This window comes from Mesocricetus auratus, unplaced genomic scaffold, assembly GCF_017639785.1.
Source record: "Mesocricetus auratus isolate SY011 unplaced genomic scaffold, BCM_Maur_2.0 Super-Scaffold_100045, whole genome shotgun sequence".
Lineage (NCBI taxonomy): Eukaryota > Metazoa > Chordata > Mammalia > Rodentia > Cricetidae > Mesocricetus > Mesocricetus auratus.
This window is the reverse complement of record NW_024429222.1, coordinates 5103837-5117768: the sequence shown is the minus strand read 5'-3', so window position 1 is coordinate 5117768 and position 13932 is coordinate 5103837.

Sequence of the window (13932 nt, the reverse complement as noted above, 5' to 3'; positions counted from 1 at the left end):
GGAGATCTTGCCTCATTCCACTTCTCTGGGGTATCATGCATATCTCTTGGGAACCTCCTTGTTTCCCAGACTCATTGGCACTGGGATTGTAGGCTGACATTCCCTTGATCCATATCTAAAATCCATATATGAGTGAGTACATACCATGTTTGTCTTTTTATGTCTGGGTTACCTCACTCAAGATGGTTTCCTCTAATGCTATCCATTTACCTGCAAAGTTCAAAAGTCCATTGTTTTTCTCCACAACTCTTATAAAGGAAAACATTTCACTGGGATGGCTTATGGATCAGAGGTTTAGTTTATTATCATCATGGTGGGACATGGCATCGTGCAGGCAGTCATGGTGTTGGAAAAGTATCTGAGAGTCCTACATCTTGCAGGTAAAAGGAAATGGTCTGTGACACTGGGTGACATCTTGAGGATATATGAGATCTCAAAGCCCACCTCCACAGTGACACACTTCCTCCAACAAGGCTACACTTCCTAATAGTGCCACTCCCTGTGAGGATTATGGGACCAATTACATTCAAACTGCTATAAGGTCCCTAGAGGGTAAAAGTACTTGATGCCAAGACTCATAACCTGAGTAGGATCTCTGGGACTCCATGATGGATGGAGAACTGATACCTCAATTTATCCTCTGGCCTCCGTATGAGAGCCATGGTGTGTGTGTACATGTGGGGTGGAGAGTTCTACTTTCTGGATAACTTTTGACAACTTGAATTACAAATTATTTATCTGTAATATGGGCTAATCAAAGAACCATTTGTAGTTATATAAATGAGAACTGAGTTGGTATCTGAAAAGTTCTTAAGGCTGTGTTGTAGGGCAGAAGGTGGGGAGATAGCTCAATGACTGTGTAAACATAGGGGCCTGCACTCAAATCTCTAGTATCCATGTAAGAAGTCAGTCATGGCAGCATTGGGGACAAGCAGATCCCTGTGGTTCTCACGCCTATCAGTCCAGCAAAAAAGGCAAGTTCCAGTTTTAGTAAGAGACCCTGCCTCAAAAACTAAGGTGGACTGCTATAGGGGAAGACACTTGATATCAATCTCTGTTTATAAATGTGCATAGATGGTCAAACACATACACACACACACACACTCTCTCTCTCTCTCTCTCTCTCTCTCTCTCTCACACACTCCATTAGGTCTATAACATAACACACATTCTGTATCAGCACAAGTCATTTATGTTGTTTGGTGAATTTTTATTTTGTAATTATTGCAAATGAACCTATTCAAGTTAAGCATCAAAAGAAAAAACATGACCTAGAAATAGAACATTTGAGCATACTACTCAGGAGTTAAACACAAAAGATATGGAAACCCATAGTGGAAAATTTTCATTGGTGTCTTTAAAGAACATTTGCAATACTACTCCTGAGCATAAGAATGCTGGAGTATAGAGGCAGGGGAGGAGTTCCTATAATGTCTATATATTTCTAAAACTAGCAATGACATATGTGATGATAGATCTTGAGATGATTTCCTATTAGTTTTTGGTTTGTGCTATACTGAGAGCAAAGATCAACAACCTGTAGATGAGAACTGGTGTGTGCCTGGATCCCAACCACCAGCAAAATGCCCAAAGAGCACAAGCCTGTAAAAGATGGAAAATACTTTTTTGTTATCCATATTCTCATCACTGGATAGTGGCGGCAAAGTTCCTGTGGAACGCTGGGATGGCAGGAGGAATGCTCAGGTGATCATAGAAGCAAACAGATTTTTCAGGCTTGAAAAGAGAAAGGGGACTTTCATGTAATTTCTTCTTTAAAGTTTAGAAGTGTTGTAAATGTACAATACTAACACTTACTATTTTCCAGAGCTTCAGACATTAAGAAAAAATAATCAGAGTAAGTTATTTTTGTCGTAGAGAGATGATGACCACTGAGAGTTAAAGAGATATAGCCTTTCATGAACGCCAACAACTGTTTCTCCTAAGACTGACTCCTCACAAGTGCTGTTATGTTTAATAGTGCATAACTGTCAGTCACAGCAAACTGCATGTTTTACTCAGGAAGTGATGAAGTGATGATAGGCTTACTGGCCATACCCAGTAGCACCATGCGTGTGCATACATTTCAGGAAATGCTTGCAACTGTTTGGTGAAAAAGCAGGATGGCTATTCTTAGTATAGAGTAAATAAGCCTGAGACTAGGGGAGGTTTGACTGGTTCCAGGGCAGACTTGTACCTATGTCAAGCCTGCCTTTTTGCATGGTTCCTCTTTTACCTACTTAGTATCGATAATGATGTTTTGGCATCAAAGAAGTGAATTTCTAAGTTCTCTCCTCTGATGCTTATCTGATTCAGCTCTGCTATACAAAATGCTTCTAAACTTAAATTAACAAAGTGTAGTAACATTTTGTATTGTTACTGGAAAATTAGTGATAGTTTCCTCTATAAATGGATTCAAAGAGCCTCATCCCGAAACAGGCATGCAGATACATGCATACTTAGTGTGTACACAAAGTTCAATGCACCAAGTGTGCAATGTTTCGCTTGTACTTCTGGGATATTGGGGGTTGGTTGAATGTAGCTAATGGAAGTCTGTTGCCTATGTATTGTATGTCACCAGCACCTACTCATTTGGCGGTAGAGGGGGCAGTCAGTGTAGAACCTGCTTTATGAAGGAATATCGAGCTTACATAGCAATTAAAATTATGCATAGAATTCTTATCCCTGTGGAATTTACATTGAGGAAGAGTGCTGTGTGTGTCATTGCCTTTAATTCTCATGAAGGTCTGAAAGAGAAAGAACCTTGGCACCTGGCCCCTTGCACTAAGGACAAAACACTCTGAGGAATGAGTGGCTGGAGACAGAATAAGCTCAAATGTTCGATGGGTAACAGTTCCTTGCTTCATGGATGTTTTAATTAGAACTCTAGCAGGTTTGTAGGTCAAGTGAGTTTTCTGGTTCAAGCTGTTCTCCCTCTTGCAGCATCTTAATGTCTGCTCTAGAGGTCTGAACTCTCTGGAGCTACTTTGTGGACTCCTGCTTTTGGGGATTCTGGGTATCTTTCAGGTGCTATCTGTGAAAGTGGCTGTTGAACTTTCTAAAGCCTTTGGAGAATATTTTATAGTGCTGTGTGTGTGTGTACACATGTGCTTGTGTGTGTACATTTCCAGAATTGTGCATCAACCAAGAGAGGTCTGGAATGCTGAGATTTTTTTAATTAAAATGGTAATTCTTTGGACTCTGTCAATTTCCAGAAAAATGTAAATATTTGTGCTGTCTTCCAGAAACTCTTTTTATTTTTTTTTCCTCCTGTGGCTTTCCCTTTAGAGCCTACCTTACTAGCCACTCTCAGGGAGGAGGGATTTGTGAGAATGGCTTTAGTGTAGGGCTTGTGATTGGATTAGACTGATAAGACACACCCCTCTTCCAAGCTGAGACTGGTGCAGAAACAGTCATGAGTTAGTCTGAGCCAATGAGAAGTGAGTCACCAGTAAAGGAATTTTAGAGGAAGGTACTAGCTTTTCTCTTGGGCCATGTGACAATGAGACTTAGTGGGACTTGGGGAACTGGATCCCTGATATTAGCATAAGGAAATTCTGAAGCTAACAGGAAGCTGGTGACAAAACCAGGACCTGTTTCCTGATCAGCTTCTGTTTTGTTTTGTTTTCTTTTCTCTCTTGTGAGTCAATAAGTGTTTATTACTCAAGCTATTTGATGTTGAGTCTGATCTTTTGAGTGATGTGTTTTGGCACAGACTGACCCTCTTGGTAAATCTTTTCTTCTTGTTCACCATTCTGCTTCTCTTACCCACGGGAGGGTGAGAATTGGAATTCAAACACCTGTGCCTGTGCCTGTGTTTGTCTTCCATGTTGACTTGAGTAAGTAATTGTGATAGAATACCTGCCAAAACAAAACAAAATTATATTTAGGCTACAGCATGATCAGATTATCAAATGAGTGAATGCTAACAAAATAATCCCACACAAATATTTCCAAAAGAGCATGAATTTAATCTACAAGCCATTGCCAATCCCATTTCCCCAAGTTCTTTCCAGAGATAAATTTATAATGATCTGCTAACAGATCTACAGTCAGGTAGAGCCAGGGAAGACTCTGTACAAATAGGTCAGAGGTAGACCAGTAAAACTCAAATGTCATAATTATTTTATGTAGGGTCTGATTTAATGCATTGTGGAAAATTCCACTGAAGAAAGTCATTGCAGGCTGTGAGTAGCAGACTAAGACACCGAAAGGCAGAGTTCATTCACTGTGATTGGGCATATTAAAATAATCTGGTTCAAAATAGAAATCATCATATTATACATTATGAGGAAATATTTCCGCATGGCAAATTTGCTCAATCTTGCAGCAGCTGTTCCTGAGCTGGGGACCCTGGGGCTGGAATTCTGGGAGTCTGGGAAGCATAGCTGTCTCTTTTTCACATTGCCATGGGATGGGCAGGGCCCCCTGGCTCTCCTGCATGCTCTTTGCTCTCTCTTCTGCTTTCCCTGTTGTCTATACAAGGCTAATACTTTCAGGAAACGCTGGACAGTTCTATAAGCAAGTTCAAAATCGGCTTCAGTTTTTTTCTGCTCTGACAGAATCAGGTTGTCAAGACAGAAAAGACAACCACTAACGCCATCTCTTTTGGAGTTCAGCTCATCCCGATTGCTCCATCTTGTGGAAGCAAGAAGAATAGCCCGAATTTCCCTCCTTTGGTTGCATATTTCAGAAGAAACTGAACTCATTTGTCTCTCTCCATTGTTGCCTATAATCACTTCTCTTTTATGCAATACATTTTAAGTAACTTACTCATATGTAGCTTCCATTCTGACTATTAATAAATGAAGTCCATGATGGTTTGCATCCTCAAGTGCTGGGTGGAAGCCTGTGGCTACACCAGAGCAGACAGGGCCTAGCATCTCTAGGCTCACATGAGATTGCGCTCTGCAAGTGTCATACCTACTTAGTTATTTTCAGAACCACAGTGAAGTAGGAACACTGTCCGTTCCTCAGACGAAGCTAACTTAGACTTACTTCCTTTACACAAAACAGATGTGGCAAAGGAGTCACCCCAGTGCTGTCTAGATGTCACCATGTTTTCTGGGCCACAAAAAATTGACAAGATCTACTCTTTATTCTGGGCTCTTCCATTCCAGCCCCTGATTAACAGCTACATCTTTGGAAGGGGATACAAAATTCTTCAAAAATACCCATGTGAGTATGTGTGTACGGTGTACGTGTGTGTACGTGTGCGTGTGCCTGTATGTGTGTGTGTGTTACATCTAAGGTTTACTCAGGACCTAAGAGCATTACATTTGTGTACATAAAATCACTGTCGATTCTGTCTCCAAGCAACAAAGATGGCTTGCTTCTTGAGCACTCAGCCTGAAAGTTGCCCAACACTGACATCTGCTGCTTGTGTGTGGTTTGAGATTGGACCAGACCAGAAGGAGTCCAGGAGGACACAATGCTAAATGTTTGGAAACACTGTGTGCCTGCAAAAACTAAAGACTTTGGTCTTGAATGTCTTTTTTTTTTAGTACTATACGTGGATAGAAGGCTACGTTCAATATGATGTCCCCTTAGTATCTGTTCACATGAACTAGCAAAGACATCATTTTGCTCAACACTCTAGGAAAACAATTGATGACAAAGTAAATCAGTGTTTCTATCTTACATATGTTATCATAGGGCATGGAGTTAAATCATGAAAGCATTTCTCTTCATCATAAAAAGAAACTTTAAAATAGTCATTTTATGGATGACAGAATATCTGCATAATATTTTATAATTTCCACAATTTCAAGATACATTTCCATATTCCTCATTCATTCAACTACTAATTCATTCACACAATGCAAACTCTGCATGAGTTATTGGTCCAGGATGCAAGGAATCTCTTGATACTGGATCAGAAAGTAAAAGAGAATATCATGTATCTCCGAGTTAAGTGTGCTGTGGATTCCAGCTTCCTGCTCTGAGTGTATCTGCTCTTGTATGTTAAGTGTTCTGATGCTGCAACGATAAACGGCACACTTATTGATTATAAGTATGTATTTATTGTAGAAATTACTCACAAGAGAAAAACAAGCAACCCAGATGAGTCGCGTATTTTTCCGCCGCCGAACTGGAAGCTGAAAAAAGGGCCAGAGGTTCTGCTGCTCAGTCTTTTATTCCTTCCTCTGTACACGCCCCTAGTCATGCCCAAAAGTGGGCCTGGCTAGTGACGTAGTTCACCACCTATGTCCGTATGCATCTTTAGTCATGCCTAAAGTGGGTGTGGTTAGCGGTGTGGTAAACTGCCCTTTTATTACCTCATCTGTATGCGCCTCTAAAATGCCACATGGCTAATGGCGGAGTACCAAATTTCACCCTACAGTGCTCAGTGGCATTTGCAGAGTCTATCTCATGGAAATTCATAACCCACATTTTAAAAAGAAGCAAATTGCTTCACAGTGCCCCAAGTAGCACATACTACCAGTGAACCATGTCTTCGGGTACATTGGGGGAACAGTGTTATTCCAGGTTTCCAACTTAGGAAACCAATGATTTTCATCTCCAACTTGGTTAATAATGGGAAAATAATCCAGGTATGTAATTCATGGCTTATCAGTCTGGAAAGACATGAGGGTAAATGGAAAGATTCAGAGGGAAAGGCTAAAAAGGAGGGCTGGTCATATTGCTGAGCAGCTCTAGAGTCTGTGATAGCTGGTCTTCATTCTGTAGGAGGAGTTGAAGGAAATGCTGATGTCTGTGTAATGCTTCAGAAACAGAGGTTCCTGGGATTGAGTAATGGATGGTCAGAGGTAGTGTCACAGGGCATTTACAGGAACTGGGCCTTGGAGCAGGCCAGGGAGGATGGTGGGAATGTCAGGAGGGTGATGGGATGTATCCTGAGGAATGACTTCAGATGACAGACTAGTAATGCACTTCTTGTTGACCTTCACTGAGATGCATCCTTGTCACCTATAGGAATGTTGTAGATGGAAGTTTCTGTCCCACCTAGTCCCGCATCTGTTTCATCCCAAATAAACATACAGAGGCTTATATTAATTATAAACTGTTTGGCTGATGGCTCAGGCTTCTTATTGGCCAGCTCTCTCTTAATTATTAACCCATTTCTATCAATCTGTGTATCTCCATGTGGTCTTGGTTTACCAGTGATGACCAGGTCTCTTGCTTCCTGGGTGGCTACATGGCATCTCCTTGACTCTGCTTACTGCCTTTCTGTATCCCTGTTTGGATTTCCTGCATGTCCATTGGCTAAAACAGCATTATTTATCCAATCAATAAGAGAAACATTTATTCCAAGCATAGAGAAGGATATCCCCTATCAGAATGTCACCTTGGAAGCTCAGGGAAAAACATGTTCCCTTTCCTGGCTTTCTTTTTATATTGAGTAAAGATCAATATAAAATCAGCAGTGCGATTGTGTAGAACATGTTAATATGCATGGCTTCCTCTGCTGTGATATACTCAGCCTCATGCTTGGGTGCTTTGGACTTAAGCTTCATAAGAAAGGCTCATTTAAAGGTGTTTCTAGAACTCGAAGAACATGTGCTGTTTAAATGTAGTTAAAAATAAAGAGAATGCAAATTAAGAAATGTCAGCTTTTAATGAACTCTTTTAATAAATATGTATAAAGTTTTATGATCTGTAGCAGATAATGCTTTCTTTTGACTGAAACATTTGTTGAAACCTATAAAGTTACAAAGAAAACTTAATGAATTCTAAAATATAGAGACCTCAGAAAACCTGACACTCACAAATCATTTGGCAAGGTGTCTAGCTTGTGTGTGGCTATGTGGTTAACAAACAACCAAGAGAGCGTAGAAAGAAGAAGACATAGAGGGAAAATAACACATGTGACATTAAAATAAAAGGATATGGGTGGCAGAAAGCTACAAGTGGAAGAAGAGGGGACCTGGATGGGAAAGAAGAAAGGAGAGAAAAACCAACTAAAACATACTTTCTTTCAAATTGCCATATTACTATCTAATATTTCTATAACCCAATTTCAGCCTCCCTCTGTGTGGCATGAGTGTGTGCCCGTGCTCATGTGCGTGCGTGCGTGCATGCGTGTGTGCACGCGTGAGTGCATGTGTGTGTGTGTGTGTGTGTGTGTGTGTATGCGCGCGCGTGCGCATGAGCTTATGTGCTTACCCAGGCACACATGGGAAGGTCAGAGGACACCCTCAGGGTGTTGAATTTCACCTCGTTTGAAACTGGGTATCTTGTTTGGTGCTTAGTTCTGTGGGACAGCTGGTCCACGGGCTTCTGGGGATTCTTCAGTCTCTATCTCCCATCTTACTGCAGGAATGAAGATTATAGGTGCTTGGGTCCTGGGGATTCAAACTCAGGTCTTCACATTTGTGGAGTAAAAGTTTTACTCAGTGAGTCATCCTCCCAGCCCAGTAGGTTAATTTTAAAAGGAAAGAAATTAAACATTAATTTAATAAACTTAAGATTATTCTAAAGTAATACAAATGTGAGATAATGACTGTAAAGCTGAATTAATGAACTAGCAAATCAAATATAATTAACCAGCAAAACACAACTTCAGAGCATTGCAATTGTATCTCCTTCCTGAAAGTTTAGGAGAAAAGGCACAGGAAGAAGGCAAGCAATACATGTGTGTAGGGGAAAACCAGATGATGTAAATATAGATATTAAGAAATTAGAAGTAGAAGGAATATTTTGTGTTTTATGCCAGTAAGTTTCAAATTTTAGGTCAAGAAGATGAATTCCTGAAAACAGGGATCACTAAAATTGGCTCAACCAAGATAAATATCTGTTCTATATAAATGGTTAAAAGATGTAAATAGGATTATGACTAACTGTGAAAATATGATACTTAATCAACTCCTTGAATGACACAACCTACTAAAGCTCACCCAAGGAGAAACAGATTCTCTGACTAAAGCCTACTGTCAACTCAGCAGATAAAACTGATTACTCATCACCTAGGAAGGGATCAAAGTGGTTCAAACAGTACTGTTGGTTCCCAGTCTGCACGCTTGGAAGACAGAAACAAAAGGAGTGCCTCCTAGTGCATTATGTGGGACTGATACTACCCTAATATCAAAACTAAACAAATATATTCCAAGGGGAAACAAAAAAATGAAAGACCAATATATCTTGTGAACATGGATGGAAAAATCTGCAACCAAATACGGTCAGATCAAACCCAGTAGCTGTAGTTCTTGCCTATTGTTCTTTCTGGAGTCACTGGCAGTAGGTCTTAAGTGTGTATGTTTTTACCTTTCCTTCTCCTAGAGCACAGTTGATATTTGCTATCATTGTATATAGTTTTGTATCAAGTCTAAATCATTTTCTTTAGACTACAGGGGGAATTGCAGTGATAGATCTGTCTCCACACCTGTAGCACTGACCACACCTGGGAAGTGCTACAGGTGTGGGGACAGATCTATCACTACAAATAGTGATGGAGACATGGATTTGGGCTTGGGATGGAGACATGGCATTCAGATAGGCTCCAAAGATAAGTACATCCCACACTACTGTTTCCTCCCTGTCAATCTTCTGACCAGGACACCCTTTACCTTTTCTTTTTCTAATCTTTTTTATTTAAATTAGAAGAAACAAGCTTGCATCACATGTCAATCCCAGCTCCCTCTCCCTCCCATCCTCCCATGTCCCTCCACTAACCCTCCCAACTCCCTACACCATCCCCACTCCGCTCCCTGAGTTCTAACAAAACACTTAAAAAATGTAACTCTTCCTTTCTTTTCTTTCTGTTTATTGAAGAGAACAGTGCAAAGCCTTAAATTTGCTCCCTAACTCTCTGGGGTTTCTCATTCATCCTCTGAGCTTTCCCCCACCCCCCATCACACAGTTGCTTGTTGCCCTCCATTGCTGAGCATGCCAGCTTTCTTGGACTCTAACTCAAAAGGGTGTGGATTTATGTCTTCCTTTTCCTCCCTCCTTCTCTCAGTAGTTGCTTAGATTTACAGCTTGTCCATTCCATTGTTTTTTCTCTCAAATTCTAGTGAAACAATCCTTGAGCTTCTTTCTGAATCCATTTATATATTCTTTTATCGATGAGACTAAGGACCCACGAAAGGGAACACCAAATTTCCTGGTAACAATATCAATGGATGGAGTAAAATCATATGACAAAACTCCAACACTCATTAATCATAAAAACTGGGCAAACCAGGAATACAGAGGACTTCCGTAACTCACTAGAAATCTGTGGAAAGCTGCTCCCATCCTTTGCAGGGAATTTGAAGGCTTCTTCCTAATACCAGGAGCACGATAAGGATGACAGCCCCACCCTCCCATTTCCTTCCAGCCTTTTCTAGAAGTCCCAGCTAAGGCAATGGGACAAGGAAAAGGAATAAAGCGCATACAGAGATGGAGAAAGAGAAACAGCCTTTGTCCACGAATGAAATGATTGCCTATGTAGAAAGCTCCAAAGAATCAACACCAGAATGCTCCAGGATTATTAGGCAAGCACAGCAAGAACTCAGGATGCAGCTCCTTGGTATGGGCCCAGAGTCTCCCTAGCTCTTTCATTCTGTCCTCTCCAGACTTATTCATCATTCTGCTGCAGCTCCTCCTCCCTGCTCACCTCCATTCCCTAGCGACCCTGCCTCTTTCATCTTACCCCAGACAGAAAGGCCAAGATCAATAACACGAGTAACAGCACATGCTTATGAGGATGTGAAGAACACCCATCCGTTGCTGGTAGGAGTGCAGACTTGTACAGCCACTGTGAAAATCTGTGTGGCAGTTCCTCAGGATGTTGAGAATAGATCTACCTTTACTACTCTTGGACATGTACACAAAGGACTCAACATGTTCATTGCTGCTCTGTCACCGTCACCAGAAACTGGAAATAGCCTAGTTGTCCAACAATAGATTAATGGATAATGAAATGCAATACATTTTCACAATGGAACACTATCCAGTTGTTAAGAAAAATGAAATTATGAAATTTGCAGGTTAATGGTGGAGTTAGAAAAAAATCATCCTAAGTGATACAATCGATACCCCCAAAAGACAATATTGCATATATTCTATTACAGGTGAGTATTAGGTTTGAAGATTTTGATATGTGTGCTACAATCTGAATAACCACAGAATTTAGGTACCAAATTAAGGGACTAGGGGTGTGGATGGGATGAGGAGAGCATCTTCCAAGGTAGAGGAAATAGAATATAGTGTTATGGAGAGACAAAGGGGAAAACTAGAATAGGGGGATTAAGTAGGGAGGAAAATGGGAGAGAAGGGTAAAGGAGGGGATGTTGGGAGGTACAACTACAGCTAGCAGAGGAGGTATTTTGAAATGCCACATGTAAACCTCTTATTGTAGAAGGTTCCTAAAAATATAAATGTATAAAAGGAATCTAAATGGAGTTATCAAATAATAGGGGATACAATGCCCCAGCTAGACATCTTACGCCACCAAGTAAAACCTCCAGTGCCGGGAATGGGTTATCTCCTTGAGTCATTAGCCAAAAGGGTCCCATGGAAATCAAAAGCCAAGGCTATTGATTGTTCTCTACAACCTAATGGTAAGGTTGCTGATGGTAATATGTAGTAGTCTTGTTTGGACCACCAGCTCCCAACTAAGACTTACTATTGATTCAGCCTATAGATTAGGCTTATCCCACTTGCTCATAACTTTAAAATATACCATTTCTATTAATCTATGTGCAGCCATATGACCCATAGCATTTATCTTTTCTCCTGCATGTCTTGCTTTCTCTGCATCTGGCTGGCAACCCAGTCTTTTTTCTTCCCAGAGCTCTATCCATCCAGAAGTCCCAGCTATATCTCCTGCCTAGATATTGGTCATTTAGCTTTTATTAAACCAATCACAGTAACACATATCTTTACACAGTGTAATCAAATATCTTGCAACAATACCTACAGATCTCATTGAACATGGAGAGAGTTGAGTTGGTGCCTAACCAGAAGCTTCACCCCTACTGACTAGCATTTATAGTCCTGGGAGGTACTTTGTATGATACCAAAGAAAGGCAATCATCAATATTATCCAGCTACAAACCTTATAACCTACAACAACAAAATATACCGGTGCAGTCATGGCACCAATGTTATGGGAGTAACTAATCACTTTTTAATTGGATTTAAGGCCTACTCCATGGGATGGAACCTATACCTGACACTGATAATGGGGGCAAGAACATGAGACTAGATGGGCTGCGAGCCTAGGGGGAACCTAATATTACTATTCTGCTAAAGGAACATAACAGTAAAATCACTTCTACTGACATTCTGCTATATTCTTAGATCAATGCCTCACTCAGCCCACAGCAGAGACGCTTCTTCTTGCTAGGTGGAAATTAGTGAAGAGGCTCAACAACCAGACAATGTACAGAGAATGAGATATTTTGGAGATATTATGTCCTAAATGGGTTATCTTCAACAAGTATCTCCCCTCAAGGCTCAGAAGTATATGTAGAAGAGGAGGCAGAAAGATTGTAGGAGCCAGAACCAAGGAAATAGTGTCTTCCGTATGCAATGCACACATGAACTCACAACACCTGCACAGATTCAAACCAGACTAAATCCCAGCATGAAAGGGCCAAGTGCACCCGGGGTCCCACTTCTAACCAAGAAGATATCTGCAATTGAAGCAAAAAGAAAATCAATTTTCTCCATCAAAGTCTCTCCAGGTAGATAAACCACACTCAAGGGAAGGCACCATGCTCAGAACTAGTTGACTAACAGAAAATTAACTCCATGGTATTTTTGTGGACTTTTGGGCTGTTTTGGCCTTTTTTGTCTCTTTGTTGTTTTGCTTTTCATTTTTGTGTTTTGGGTATGTTTTTGTTTGTTTGTTTTTTTCCTTAGTAGAAAAAAATGGAGTTGGGTAGGATGGGGAGGATATGGGAGGAATTAGAGGAGGGGAAGTGCAAAAAATTTTAATTAAAAAAACAACATAAAATAGCAAGCACTGTTATGATGTAGCTATCTTGAATATTTAACTGAATAAAAAATTATATCAAAAAAGATAGCAATACCAGTCCTCAAAGAATGTAAAAATTAATCTTACATGAAAAATAGTTGCAGTAAACAGCACAAGTACATGCAATTTCTTAGCTGTTTACATAACTGTGCTTGTTTGTGTCTTCTGTATTATATATATACCTGTTTATATTCCAGTCAAACAAAGATTTCAGAATACAAGGGGTGGTGGGTATTCTTCACTGTCACCTTCAACTTGGAACCACTAAGGAGGTAGAGGCATACTTCTAGATGTGTCTTTAAAGATTGTCTTAGTTAGGGTTTCTGTTTCTGTGAAGAGTCATCATGACCACTGCAACTGTTATAAAGGAAAACATTTAATTGAGGTGGCATGGCAGCTTACATTTTCAGAGGTTTGGCCCATTGTCATTATGCCAGAGTGCATGGTGGCGTGCAGGCAGACAAGGTGCTTGAGAAGCAGATTGAGTGTCACACTGAGTGAAGCTTGAGCAAAGAAGACTGCAAAGTCCACACCCACAGTGACACACTTCCTCCAACAAGGTCACATCCAATTCCAACAAAGCCATACTTCCTAATAGTGTCACTTCCTATGAGTTTATGGAGGCCAGTTACATTCAAACTGCCACAAAGGTTCAGGAGAAGATTACCTAACTGGGGGAGGAGGCTCTTCCAGTGTGGGCAGCACCATCTCAATGGCTGGGCTCAAACAGGGAAAATGGAGGAAAGAGAGAGATCCTGGCCTCACCCTCTTACTTCCTTCTGGTCATTGGGGCATGAACTCTTGGGTTCTAACTTGCCTCCCAATGTGGCAGACAGATATCTCTGAACCTGGGGGCAGAATCAATCTTTTCATCTTGTTGTCCATGTCAGGTGATTTGGTTATAATGGTGAAAAGCTAATCCACAAGACTGTTATACAAAAGTTAATTTTGGCTTTGTTATATATCAGCAACGAATACTTGACAGTTAAAAATAAAAACTGAACAGCATC